The sequence below is a fragment of the Mesocricetus auratus genome, unplaced genomic scaffold, assembly GCF_017639785.1.
Source record: "Mesocricetus auratus isolate SY011 unplaced genomic scaffold, BCM_Maur_2.0 Super-Scaffold_100019, whole genome shotgun sequence".
Classification (NCBI taxonomy): Eukaryota; Metazoa; Chordata; class Mammalia; order Rodentia; family Cricetidae; genus Mesocricetus; species Mesocricetus auratus.
In genome coordinates, this window is record NW_024429200.1 from 23,304,684 (window position 1) to 23,318,411 (window position 13,728).

General features: G+C 39.7%; 1 long non-coding RNA gene across 1 annotated transcript in view; it reads left to right on the plus strand.

Moving 5' to 3' along the window:
- Window positions 1-180, plus strand: part of LOC121133061 — a 36,287-nt gene extending 36,107 nt beyond the window's left edge. Inside the window, exon 3 of the long non-coding RNA XR_005869808.1 lies at window positions 58-180. This is a non-coding gene — a long non-coding RNA (uncharacterized LOC121133061). The remainder of the gene's footprint in view (window positions 1-57) is intronic.
- The last annotated feature ends 13,548 nt before the right edge of the window (window positions 181-13,728 follow it).

The following is a 13,728-nucleotide window of genomic DNA, read 5'->3' on the forward strand; positions in this document are numbered from 1 at the left end:
GTCATGGGGGTGTGGCTTTGAGAGTTCAAAAACTCACCCTATCTCTTGTTTTTTCAGCTTTTCATTTGTTGTTGAATTTGTGATCTCTTGGCTTCCCGCTCCTGCAGCCATGCTTGCCACTTGATGCTATGTCCCTGGCCATTATGGACTCTCCTGGAACTGGAATCCCAGATAAAGTATTTTCTCTACAGATTGCTGTGGTCATGGTGTTTTATCACAGCACTGGAAAATAATTAACACGACAATAATGAATTGGAGAGTAATCTGTCAAATGTTTATAGTTTGGGATGGGTTTGGTGAGTAGGTTAGCATGTACATGCATTCCACTATCTAGAACATGTATTGTTATATTATGTTTCCTAAGTGTGCTCAAGGTTCTGAAAAGTCTGTGGTCAACTGGATGAGATTGGTTCAGTCTCAGGTGGAATTCAGGTTTGCTCAATGGCATACGTAGAGGAAGCTCAGCAATCAGGGAAAACTCACAAAGTCAATCCTTTCTTTATTGAGAGCAAATAACCCCAACTAAAAAAATCTGACCTATCATAGAGTATCAGAATAATTACATGCTCACAAATGAGTAAAGCTGGATGTCTTGGTTTTTCTTTGTCTTTACCCAAGTACAATTTATAGATTAAAAAGTCAGTGTTTGGCATGCATTAAGCCTGTCCTCATTTTGGCTGTCCCTAATCACATGGTGACAGCCACGTTAAATTGAAGATTCTTGCTTATTTCTCTGTACATGTTGATTTCAGCAGAGGAAGCTGCTCCATCTTTTTGATAACAGGGTCTGTAATGTAAACTTGCTTGGATTGGATTGTCTAAGGACTCAAGCTTGATGTACTCCAATACTCTCTTAAGATATCCCAGGTTTAAAAAAAGGCAATGCTGGCACCTAACTGAAAGATAAAGAGCCAGGAATGAGGTCCCTCCTGAACTTGACTTGGCCTCGGACAAGCCTTCTGTTTCTTTGTGCTTCAGTTTTTCCTTCTGTGGAACATAGAAGAACGGTGTGTTGAAAGATTGTAAGAGTCAGACTTTGTGGAAGACTGGACTGGAATTGTCTTCTGGACATAGGAAGGCATTGGTACTCGTATCACATTATCTGTGGTTGTCTGCACAAGACTTGCACAAGATCAAGCCAGTCAACATTTCAGCACAGGTAGGGATGGGATAAGATTACCACCCACAATTGAGGCATGATGGACAGCTGATAGATTCTGGAGGAGGAAAACTGATTTTCTTTAAGTTGTGAACCCTGGAAGACTGGCCATGTTTCCAGAGCTTTACCCAAACCGGTAAATACATGGGCAGCACAAATTGGACTTTGTGGATTATAAACAAAAGGAGAAGTGCTCAAGCTCAATGACAGTGATTAGGATTGAGAATGCCTGCTGCTCTTGAAAAGGCCCTGGGTCTAATTCCTAAGTCCAATATCAGAAGGCTCACAACTGTCTTAAGAGTCAAGCTCTAGGGGTAAAATGTACTCTTCTGGTTTCTGTGGACATTGCCCTTACACACACACGCACACACACACACACACACACAGAGAGAGAGAGAGAGAGAGAGAGAGAGAGAGAGAGAGACAGACAGACAGACAGACAGACAGACAGACAGACAGAGACAGAGACAGAGAGACGTAAAGTAAAATCTTTAGAAATAAAAGAGTGCATGAAGTTGGGTTGGGGTATATGAGGAGATGGGGGTAGATCTGGGAGGAATTAGGGTGGAGTGGAGGGTAAATATAATCAAAATACATCATATGCATGCATGAGATCTCAAAATTTTAAAAAACTGTGATGTTTTAGAAAGTACAGATTATAAATCCATTGTTAACTATCAAAAGAAAAATACACAAAAGCAATTATAAGATGGTAACTTCTAAAGGAAAAATTCATATCACAGGCTACATAAGAGCTAATGAATAATATCTTTCAGGTACTTAGTGGAGACAAATGGAAGTAGTTATCTACTACATCAACACTTAAATGTTACTGGGCACTACACAATGAACCTCTGTAACCTGAAAACCCAACATGCTCCAAAATTTAAAACATTTTGTGTGTCAAGATGATGCCAAAATGGAAAATTCCATTATATAATACATTGTTTCAAAAATTGTTACTAAAATGTCATATGAGGTAATATGTGGGCTATGTGCATAAGATGTGTATGAGAGCCCTATTAACTGAGTCGTTTACTCACCATTGTAGCCACATGAAATAAACTCTTACTCTTATTTTACAGATAAGGAAATTGAAGCTTATGGGACTCAAGTCACAGCCAGTTTCATAGAGCAAACAAACTATAGCATCTGAGATTTAATCTAGATCATGCATTCCTGTAATATTTTTGCCTTTGTTTTCAAAATGTTTTTGAAGACTGTGGAGTCCATTTCCCTCCTTTTCTTTCTCTCCTCTCTCTTCTTTCCATTTTTAATTTATCTCCAATCTCTGTCTTCCTTCCATTCTTAAATATCATACCTGGGGAAGGGTACCTATTTATTTTTTAAATTTTATTTTATTTTTAAATTTAAATTAGAAACAAGGTTGCTTCACATGTCAATTCCAGTTTCCTCTCTCTTCCCTTCTCCCTTGCCCTCCATCCCCCTCCCGTAATCCCCACTCCTTTCCCCAGGGACAGTGAGGCTCTCCATGGGGGTGTCTATAGTCTATCATTTCATCCAGGGCAGGGCCTAGACCCTCCCCCAAGAGTCCAGGGTGAGAGAGCATCCTCATTTTGGGATGGGCACTCATGTCTAAAATCCATATATGAGTGAGTACATAACATGTTTGTGTTTTTGTGACTGGGTTATCTCATTCAGGATCATTTCTTCTAGTGCCATCCATTTGCCTGCAAATTTCAAGATTCCATTGGTTTTTTTTCCACTGAATAGTACTCCATTGTGTAAATGTACACATTTTCTTTATCCACTCTTCAGATGTGGAACATCTAGGTTACTTACAGGTTCTGGCTACTACAAATAATGCTGCTATGAACATAGCGGAGCAGATGCCCTTGTTGTATGAATTTGCCTCTTTTGGGTATATGCCTAAGAGTGGAATTGCTGAGTCTTGTGGTAGGCTGATTCCCATCCTGAGGAATCTCCAAAGTGGCTGTACGAGTTGGTGCTCCCACAACAGTGGAAGAGTTTCCCCCTTTCTCCAGTATAAACTGTCATTGGTGTATTTGATTTTAGCCATTCTGACAGCAGTAAGATGGTATCTCAGAGTTGTTTTGATTTGCATTTCCCTGATGGCTAGGGATATTGAACACTTTCTTAAGTGCCTCTCAGGCATTTTAGACCCCTCTATTGAGAATTCTCTATTTAGTTATGTACCCCACTTTTTAATTGGATCTTTTGGTGTTTTGGAGACTTGCTTCTTGAGTTCTTTGTAAATTTTAGAGATCAGCCCTCTGTCAGATGTGGGGTCAGTGAATATCTTTTCCCATTCTGTGGGTTGCTTTTGTGTCTTGTTGACTGTGTCCTTGGCCTTACAGAAGTTTCTCCGTTTCAGGAGGTCCCATGTATTAATTGTTGACCTTAATGTCTGTGCTACTGGTGTTCAGGAAGCAGTCTCCTGTACCACTTCATTCAAGGGTACCTCCTGCTTTCTCTTCTAAGAGGTTCAGTGTGGCTGGATTTATGTTGAGGTCTTTGATCCATTTGGATTTAAGTTTTGTGCATGGAAATAGACATGAATCTATCTGCATTCTTCTATATGCCAGTATCCAGTTCTGCCAGCACCATTTGTTGAAGATGCTATCTTTTTTCCATTGTATATTTTTAGCTTATTTGTCAAATATCAGATGTTCATATGTGTATGGGTTAATATCGGGTGTTCAATTTGATTTCATTGGTCTACCTGTCTATTTTTGTTCCAATACCAAGCTGCTTTCAGGACTACAGCTCTATAATAGACCTTGAAATCAGGGATGGTGATGCCTCCGGACATTGCTTTGTTGAATAGGGTTGTTTTGGCTATCCTGGGTTTTTTGTTTTTCCATATAAAGTTGATTATTGTTCTTTCAAGGCCTATGAAGAATTGTGCTAGGATTTTAATGGGGATCGCATTGAATCTGTAGATTGCTTTTGGCAAGATTGCTATTTTTACTATGTTGATCCTACCTATCCAAGAGCATGGGAGATTTTTCCATTTTCTGGTGTCTTCTTTAATTATTTTTTTAAAAAACTCAGCGTTTTTGTGATACAGGTCTTTCACTTGTTTGGTTAGCGTTACCCCAAGATATTTTATGTTTTTTGTGACAATTGTAAAGTTTCTCAGCCCTTTTATCATCTGTATATAGTAGAGCTACTAATTTTCTTGAGTTGATCTTGTATCCTGCCACTTTGCTGAAAGTGTTTATCAGCTGCAGGAGTTCCCTGGTAGAGTTTTTTGGGTCACTTATGTAAGTTATCATATCATCTGCAAATAGTGAAAGTTTGACCTCTTCCTTTGTCATATTGCTCTAGGTAGAACTTCAAGTACAATATTGAAGTGTTATGGATAGAGTAGACAGCCTTGTCTTGTTCCTCATTTTAGAGGAACCACATTGAGTTTCTGTCCATTTAGTTTGATATTGGCTGTTGGTTTGCTGTATATAGCTCTTACTATGTTTAGGTATGTTCCTGTTATCCCGGATCTCTCCAAGACCTTTATCATGAAGGGGTGTTGGATTTTGTCAAATGCTTTTTCAGCATCTAGTGAGTTGATGATGCAATTTTTGTTTCTCAGCTTGTTATATGGTGGATTACAATTATGGATTTTTGTATGTTGAACCATCCCTACTTCCCTGGGATGAAACCTACTTGGTCATGGTGGATGATTGTTTTGATGTGTAGTGGTATAGCTCAGTGGTAGAGCATTTAACTGTACTTATTGTTTTAAGATATCAAGTAATTCCATTTATTAGAAATGATAATTACAGGAACTTTTCTGTCCTGAATGTTCTTAACGAATGGCTCCAGTTATTCCTTTGGAAAGTGAGATGCAAAAAATATTGTGGAATAGAAAATTTATCTTCCATAAACTATCCTCTACTGCAGTCTATTACAGATATTGTCATTGTTATCTGGGAGACTTCAAGAGCTACAGACCAAAGTTGGCTATAATCACAGTAATTACAATATTGTTAGTTTGTGGTCTTATCTTTATTAGAGAAGAACAGAATAACACATCCTAAAAGCCATCCTATTACTGCAGAGGCCGTATTCTCAGTTGGGTGTCCAATGAGAGAGTTCAGCCTTGGTTTCTATCTTGCTTGAGAGAAGCCCAACAATGTCCCTGTTGTCATGCATGTTCTGACTTAGTTCCAGGCGTTTCCACTAGGGATGAAGGCACTTGATGCTCAGGCAGAGGTACAGGCATCTGGATTTTCTATGGATGCTCAGAGAGGAAGGAAGATTCACAGCCACAGGCTTGTCTGTGATGCTGGATGACAGCTCCTCAGAGGTCTTGTAGGGTTCATTATGCCAGTACTGATTACCATCTTTCTCCTGGGCATTGCAGGATTTCCCTATGCTGATGGGAAAAAATTTCATCCCCACCATATCCTGTTTCTTGCACGTTCCATTGCTAGCCCCTTAAATTGATCAACAGAGCTATCACTTTGGTTTAACATTGACCTCAGGGGATTGGGCATTTTGACCTTAGTCTTATTGAAAAGCCTACAACCAATGCTTACTGGGCCTGAGATTTTCTTCTACTCCAAAGCAACTTTATTAACTGTGTTGCCTTTTTCTTTCCCTTAGGGACACGCTTGAAGTCACACAGGTTTGTGATAGCCTAATTCAGTCATTTAGAATCTCAGGAAAGGGGGCTAAACACTGAGCACTTCCTTCTAGATTTTCTGCTCTCAGGCTCTGTCTCTTTGTGGCCCTCTTTGCTGCCTGTTTTCTTCCCCAGGAAAGCTATGTGCATTCCAGATCTTGCACAGGCAGGAATTGCACTCGGCCCTCATGCAAACCTTCACTCCCCTTCACCACACTCCCAGTCCAGGTGGGAGGGGATCCTATGTCCATGTGGGGATGCTTTTCAAACTGGCAAACCTTTCCAGGCTGCATGTAGGCAGGCAACCTCTTGGCTGCACTAGTTTCATGCATTCCATTTGTGTCTAGGTATGTTTGCAGTAAGCTCCTTCGTACCAGATTGTATGATAAAGCCGTGACACGTTGTATAGGTTAGCTCACCCCATCTCTAATATGAACCTCCTTTCTGCTGGGTACCATGGATGCTGAAAACCCAGATCTTAAACTTTCCGAGTCATTTGGCTGTGGAAATCAATCCTATCTAAAATTATGCCGCAGAGGCCCGAAAGGATTTATTTTTTGTCTCTTAAAATTATGAATATTTGTTTTACTTTTCAACTGTATATGTGTGTATGGTAGGTGTGGCTGTGTGTATGTGTGCTCCCAGGTGTGTGAAAGTCTAACACTGCTGTCAGGAGTCTCCCTCAATCCCTCTCTACTCTTTATGTTGGAGTAGGCTAGACCAACTGAAGCATAGTTGGTGTAAGGCCTTTTAAAAGAAGGGAGGAAGTTCTCAGCCATGTGGGGTTCCTGAGGTTTGAGGTCATATGTTAGTCAGTAGTAGTGTGGCAATAATGGGCTAATACACCAAGTAGCAAGGACTTCCCTTAAGTTATTTCCCGAACTCACTTCCTTTGACCTAGTGAAACCATAGGTATCCTTTAGGGAAACGAGGGGTTTGACACGTTAATGGGACTTAGGCAACTTTAGGAAGATTTAACTTCCTCAGATATCATTGACTTCAATATGTTGGTCACATTGAAAAATTAAAAAAAAATTGGTGCTCAATTACTAAGCATGCATTATTTTTCCATCTTTTAATTTCTGTTAAACAAGCCCAGCTCATTTCCAAAGCAAACAGGGACCTCTGGCCAAACCAAACTGAAGTAGAAATGACATTGTGAAATGTAGACATGTTTTTATATTTCACATATTTCTGCATTTCTATCACAAACTGACATGTGAAATATAGAATGGTGCTTTCTTTTTCCTTTTTCATTCTTCTGTGGCATTAATAAAAGCTTTCTCAGCCAAACTATGGTCTTCAGGCCAAATCTGGTCATCAGCCTCTGTATGACCCTTGAACTCTTTTACAGGTGAATATTTGTAATTAACTTAATGATAGGTAATTCAAACTCTGAACCCCCAGTTCAAAGAATTGCTACTTCTCTGTAAACAATTTTATTATTCTTATTGGTAATCTATATTTTTAAGTAGTAGTCAATTTATCACTTTTGTTATGTTTTGCGTTGTGCCAATAAAATTCAGGAAGTATGTACTGTATGAGAGAAGAATAAAAAAAAAACAATAAAAGTACTTAGAAAATCTGGAAATGTATTTTCTCTCTTGTTATACAAATACCAAGTATTCACTTTAGCTTTGTGTCTTGGTTCACAAAGTTGCAAATGGGCCCTTAAACAGAGGATGGACTCTGCCCTAGAAAATGCCTGGCCACGGTTCTGTGGGCAATGCCATGATGGACCTGCATTCACACTGTGTGCTAAGGAAGTTCATGGATGCCCAGGTTAATTAATACAGGGATGTAAATGCAGACAGCCTCGTCAGCCATGATTCACACTGCTCCAGTATAAATAGCTTCAGTAGCATTTCAGCTAATTTGCAAGTGACTTCACTCTTTCACTCATGACCTTAGCATATAACTGTAGACCAAGGCTTTTAAGGACACGTTTTGTGCTTTCTGATTACTACTAAGACTTTTTTGTTTGTTTGTTTCAATTACAAGTGATAATTTCTGGGTTTATTCTATTTTAATTATTTTTAAAGTACCTCATCTTTTGTCTTAGTATCCAGAACAGTGAAATGCGTTTTGTTTCTTCTTTTCATATCCTGCACAAAATAATTTCATGTATGGACTAGTCATTAACTGTGATAATAACTGGCTATTATTGAGATGAAAATTCTTACATTTTTGCATTGGGAGGGATTATTTAGTATACTGCCTGGGGCAGAGGGCCAACTGTAAGGACATTTCATGAAGTATGCATAGGCCTTTTAAATACCACCAGGACTGTCTTACTGTAATATGTCGTCTTGGTTGCATGCATGACTTTATGATTGCTTCATGTCCAGAATTTTAAGATTTTTTATTTAGTGAATGTCATAGAAAGTTGTTTAGATGTCTATCACTTTTCAAAGACTTCCTAAGCAATCTGCATCAGGGGAAGATTGTGCATGTTAAGAGCGGGGATTGGAGCCTGACACATAAATAGTAGCTGTTTTGTGACTCTGTAGGATTTTGACTACAACCTGTATGCACTTTTATAGAGATTCTTTGGAACCCCTTTTGTAGTGAAATTCAAAAATCTTATTACAAAACTGAAGATCTCTGGTAGTAAAACGCTTCACTTTGCACAACACAGTTAACTAGGTTATCCTTTGATATAACCCTAAGCATGAATGAGAATTGCTTTAATAACATATTAATGTCCTTTGTGGAGACAGTCTTGCCTTATTCCTTCTATAAAAAATAGATAATTTTTCTCAAAGCTATCTGATGAGAATACCAATTTGTTCATCCTACATTCTCACTGAAGCACTATTATCTTATTGTGCTACTTGGATAAATATTTGATTTTAAGAGACTTTTTCTGGTGTTCCTGAAGGTTGAATATAAAAGTCAAAAATTTTCAATGCTGTTTTGATTAGTGAACTAGTGAGAGTATATGTGGTTTATGCATGTATGCATATGGTGTGTGTGTGTGTGTGTGTGTGTGTGTGTGTGTGTGTGTTTACTAGCCCATGCAGATGTGAGTGGAGGCTAGAGGTTGACATTTGACATCTTTGAACAATAGCTTTTGCATCTCACCTTTTGGAGACAGAGTCTCTCCCTGGACCCAAAGGTCACCTTTTTTGTCTAGACTGGCTGGCCTGAGTCCTCAGGGATCATCCTGTCTCTGAGTCCCAGGTCTCAGGCTATTTCCTGTCACACACAGTTTTTATATAGGCTCTGGGCATCTCACTTCTGGTCTTTATCCTTGTGCAGTAAGTACTTTGCAACCCTTGGGCCTTTTGGATGCAATAGAAACTTTCCTTAAACATTTGGCCTCTATCCTAAGGTTAGGACTAGAATCTCAGAAACCCCCCAATCTCACTCAGTTGTTTTCTGGGAACATTCATTCATATGACCTTTTGTCAATGTACTAGACAGTAATCACAATTTCTAAAATAAAATCATAATTAAATTAAACCACAATTAAAAAAACAGTATCCAGATTAATCAAATTACTGAGCTAATGAATTGCAAGTTGAAACAAAAATTCACTTCTGAACAGTGTAGAGTTTCATGGTCTCATTATTCATTTTGTGGTCTCCCATGTCTCAGCAGATCAAACCCAAAGAATATTTGTTAAATTAGCCTACATCGATGAGTGATTGCCTTGTCCACTTGCGAGACATACTGTGAAGCAGGGCTGAGTTTGAGTCCAGGGAGCATCCAGCATGCAGTCTTCAGCAAGAACACTTAACAGGATCCGTCTTGTCAAAGTTCACAGGGAGGCAATCCTCTACCAATCAAGACAACAATTTATATGAAGTGAAGGGCAAGGTGGGAGGAGGCTACAGTCATCCCCACGCATATAAAACTGGAAATTCTCTGAGCTAAGGTTCCTATTAGCCCAAAAATGGTTCCATTTGCCAGAGCAAACAGTTCTCCAGTTCCTTTTAGTCAAAGGTACTAGTTAACCCATGTAAGGATAACTAACACATGAATAATTTAGCACACATGGCTATCACAGTACTGAATATAAACTTGCTCAAGTCTAATGAATTCTGCAAAATTATCAAGTTGTGTTGCACTGGGAAGCAGTTTAGACATTTCATACATAAAAAATTATTTTAAAATTGCTGTGCATCGGGTACTTATAGGTTAGGAATCTGGGTTAAGTACAACCAAATCCTCACATCCAAGGAGTTTATGGCTTACTGACTGTGGAGACAGCCTGGGATGCATTGAATGCTAAGAATGAGGAGGTATGGGTATCCCATGTTATGCCTATAATTGGAAAAACAATGTTCTCCCCTTGCTGATGACAGAATCCCAGTGTCAGGTGTCTAGGTTACCTAGTTTTCCTGTTATGATTCTGAGTATAGGATGACCACAGTGTTCCCAAGATTTTGGTGAAAAAGGAAGAAGTGACTGTAGCTGGCAAATGAGAAAATCTGGAAGTGTTAAGATGCTACCAATCTCATTGCAGAAGGGTTGGGTGGGGTGGGGGGTGGGTACCCAAGGGTGCTGATTTAGCCTCCTAACTCATCTTTAGAAAGTGTGGTTGACAGTTAGAAGAACTATTTAGAGAGGAGGCTGGTGAACTTTTTTAACCTTGGGTATCCCACAGGAAGAGAGGGAGGGAGAGCAGTGGAAAACAGGCAGGGGAGAGGAAGCAAAAGTTGCTTCTTGGATAAGTAGGTGGGGATAGGAATGGGGAACAGAAAGAGACCAAAGATGCTGATATTTCAGACGGCGACTCTCAGATGTATACGGGGACATTCTAAGGACTTGGAACTTCCGAAAAATGCCAAGTCTCTTTTGGGAGACTCACATCTCTTTAAAGGGTTCTCCCAAATCAGAATGAGTTGTATTGTCACACGGGATGGTTAGTGGCATCTTTTATCTATTACCAGGAATTCTAGGAAATCCCTTTGTGGTTTCCAGATTATCCTGGGAAAATTGGGGGATGCTCTTAGAGTTCTTAGTCTCATTAATAAAAATTTAAGGATGGCCTCAAGTGGAAGCTTGAAGACAATTTTTAATGTCCCAGAACAGACAAGCTATAATCTCATCAGCTGCTTGAAGGAGGAGAATGGCGAGGAGAAAAAAGGGTCAGCCACCTGGTAGCAGGCAGCCACACACTGAGAGGAACTTTGGAGAAAGTGAAGTCCAAAGCATTAGGGAAAGCTTGCTCAGTAAAAAAAAGTCAGAAGAAAAGGGAAAGTTATATTTCTTAGGGTAATTCATAAAAGTCCACATCTTTATAAAGCAGCCGTTCTGCTCTCTGCAGGAGACTAATCCAGATAGTGTGAATTCTGAGAAGTAAACACACAGTATCTCATTAAAGGGTTATTATTCTTCCTATTTCGGAGTATTGCTTCATATGAGCCCGCCTTCCGAGGTGGGGTCTTACCTTATGTGTGATCCCTTGGCCAGGTATTGACTAGTTTAACTGGAATGCTAAGTTTCCACCCAGGCCAGAGATTACATTCTCTGAACCAGAAGGAATTTGTTATACCTTAATGGGCTTCATTGCTTCTGTGGCACTTAAGGCTTCAAAATCAAGGAGGTCAGAGAGACAAGAATCCATCAAGACATTGTTCTGAACAGGAATAAGGATTTAACATCAACTATGTCTAAACCTTGCTGATCCAGTAAAATTCGACTCTGAAAGACCACCATGGTTTATGTGTGTCTCTTCTCTGCCTTCCTTGAAAATGTTGCTTAAGACCTTGCAATATCATTTTAATGAGGTCCTGTAAAGTTACTACCCATTAAGAGGCTATTAAGGCTTTTAGAGAGAGTATATAAAATGAGCAAGCCAAAGATGAAGAAGCCTTTCTCAAGATGCTGAGAAAACCAGCATACAGCTAAGACAGTGTCCATGACTGCAGGCCATGGATCAGTTGTGTCCTGTGAATAGAGACTTCCGGTGGATATAACTACAACAGGAAATGTAGCATCAGGGCAGATCTTGATAGTCCCAAAGTCTTCACAGCCCTTCCGGCCCCTTTTGGGTTTAGGTGACCTATGTGGTTCTATATTTGAATGCTGGTGGAAATATTGTGCACAAAATAGAGTCACTCATGACTACTCAGTCTTTATTCCCTGAAATGTCGTTTTTATGTTTCCATTCTTTCTTACTTGGGCCTTTGTGAAGGCCGTAGTATGTCACAGAACACCAGGTTGAGGGTAGTAATATCATATCTTTCAAGGAAAACTGAAATCCTCCTTCCTTCCTCCCTTCCCCTCAGGACTTGATGTGGCCTTGCAGAGGTCAGCAAACCTTTTGTCTAGTTTCCTTGTCTGGGCAGGCAACAGAGAAGTGGCTTTAGTTCCTGGATGACTGTCCAGGTCTTGTGCACACTTAACGAGTCAGCACATAGTTTCTGATCACATTACTGATAATGGTGATAACAGTAATAGTCACAGTAACTCAGTTCATGCTTCATACTCAAGGCATAGCTCTAAGCATTGGAACTACAGTCTCAGTCCAATGACTGGAGAGCTATTGCGTACATATCATTTTAGTACTGTGTCCACCTAGCAGAATTATAGCAGTAGTTTCTCCATTATAGATATGGCCTCTATTTTACAGATGAGAAGACTGAGGTGTTTGGGTGGGGGTGGTGTAATTTGCCGAAATTACACAGCCAGAAAGTGGTAGAGCCAAGTTCTGAACCTGGCCAAACTGTTGTTTAACAAAAGATATGAAAGCAGTTTGCATAATAAAAAAATAAAAATATCCTACTGCATGCAATACGGGGTACCCTTGAATAACCCAACTTTTTAATAACCAAGCGTTGAATCCTTTACCATATTCTTGCCACATGCTGAGTTGACTTAGCAGTTGTAGTTGTTGTTATTACTCTTCTTTTCATGCAACATATATTTTCTACACTAACATTTTATGAATTGTGAGCTTTTTTTTTTTGGCCCTTAAGAATACAACTTATTTTGCTAATCCAGATGGCATCTTGTGAGACTGCCAAAATACATAAAAACCATAATAATATTAACATCCCATTTTAAACAGAAAAAATACCTCTCCATTCTGAATGTTCAACCATTCAAATTTTGGAAGCTTAAGCCTGGAAGTCTTTTAGGAACGTTACCTATTGGTCACCAGAGAAGCAGAATCTCTTGGAAGTATTCCAAAATTTGTACCTGATTTCAGAAAACATGGAGAATGAAAATTCATTTCTTTTTTATGCTCTAAAGGCTGCAAAGAGCATATCTCAGCAGGTGTTATCAGTAGCAATTAAACGGTGAAGTAATTAAATGGTCTTCCTGCATAGCTGAAGCTGCAGATGAGTTCAGAGCATCCCCAAGAGGGTGGGAACACCTGCTAGCTCAGTGCTGGCATCTCACACAACAACAGGGCCCTCCTGTCACCACTGTTATTTGTAGCCACTCGAAGGAATTCATCAAATAATTCCAACAATCATGAAGAGATTCAAGAGCAATCTGTGGTTTCTAGCTCTAGATACAGAGACAGGAGATGGTGTCACTGTGCACTGGAGTAATTCAGAACCCAAAAGAGGAAAGTAAAATGTAGCAAGATATCGTAGGTGCTATGGCTGCACCATGTATAACTGGAGAGGGCCAAGGGGCAGGGTGGTTGACCACAGGACATGCTTGATGGTTTCCTGGCCAAGTATTTCACTTGAGCTGAGTCTTGAAAGATACATCTATGTATTTTCAAGATGGAACATTTAGTAAAAAGTAGTGTTGTAGAAAGAAAAGTGACACTGGGGAATGGCAGGTTCTTGGGTGTTCCTAGAGCAGAGTGGCTGTTTTATCTTTTATCTCCCTTTGAATGCTGCTGGCCTGCCCCAGCTTGCCAAATTCAGCTGGGCCAGATCTGTGCTTGCTGCTTTGGAATTGCAGGAAGAAAGAAGTAAGCAAAGTCTGATCGAGTGTGTTTCTGAAGTCTTACCTGCTTCATGGAGAGTTTTACAAGGTTGGTGGAGAA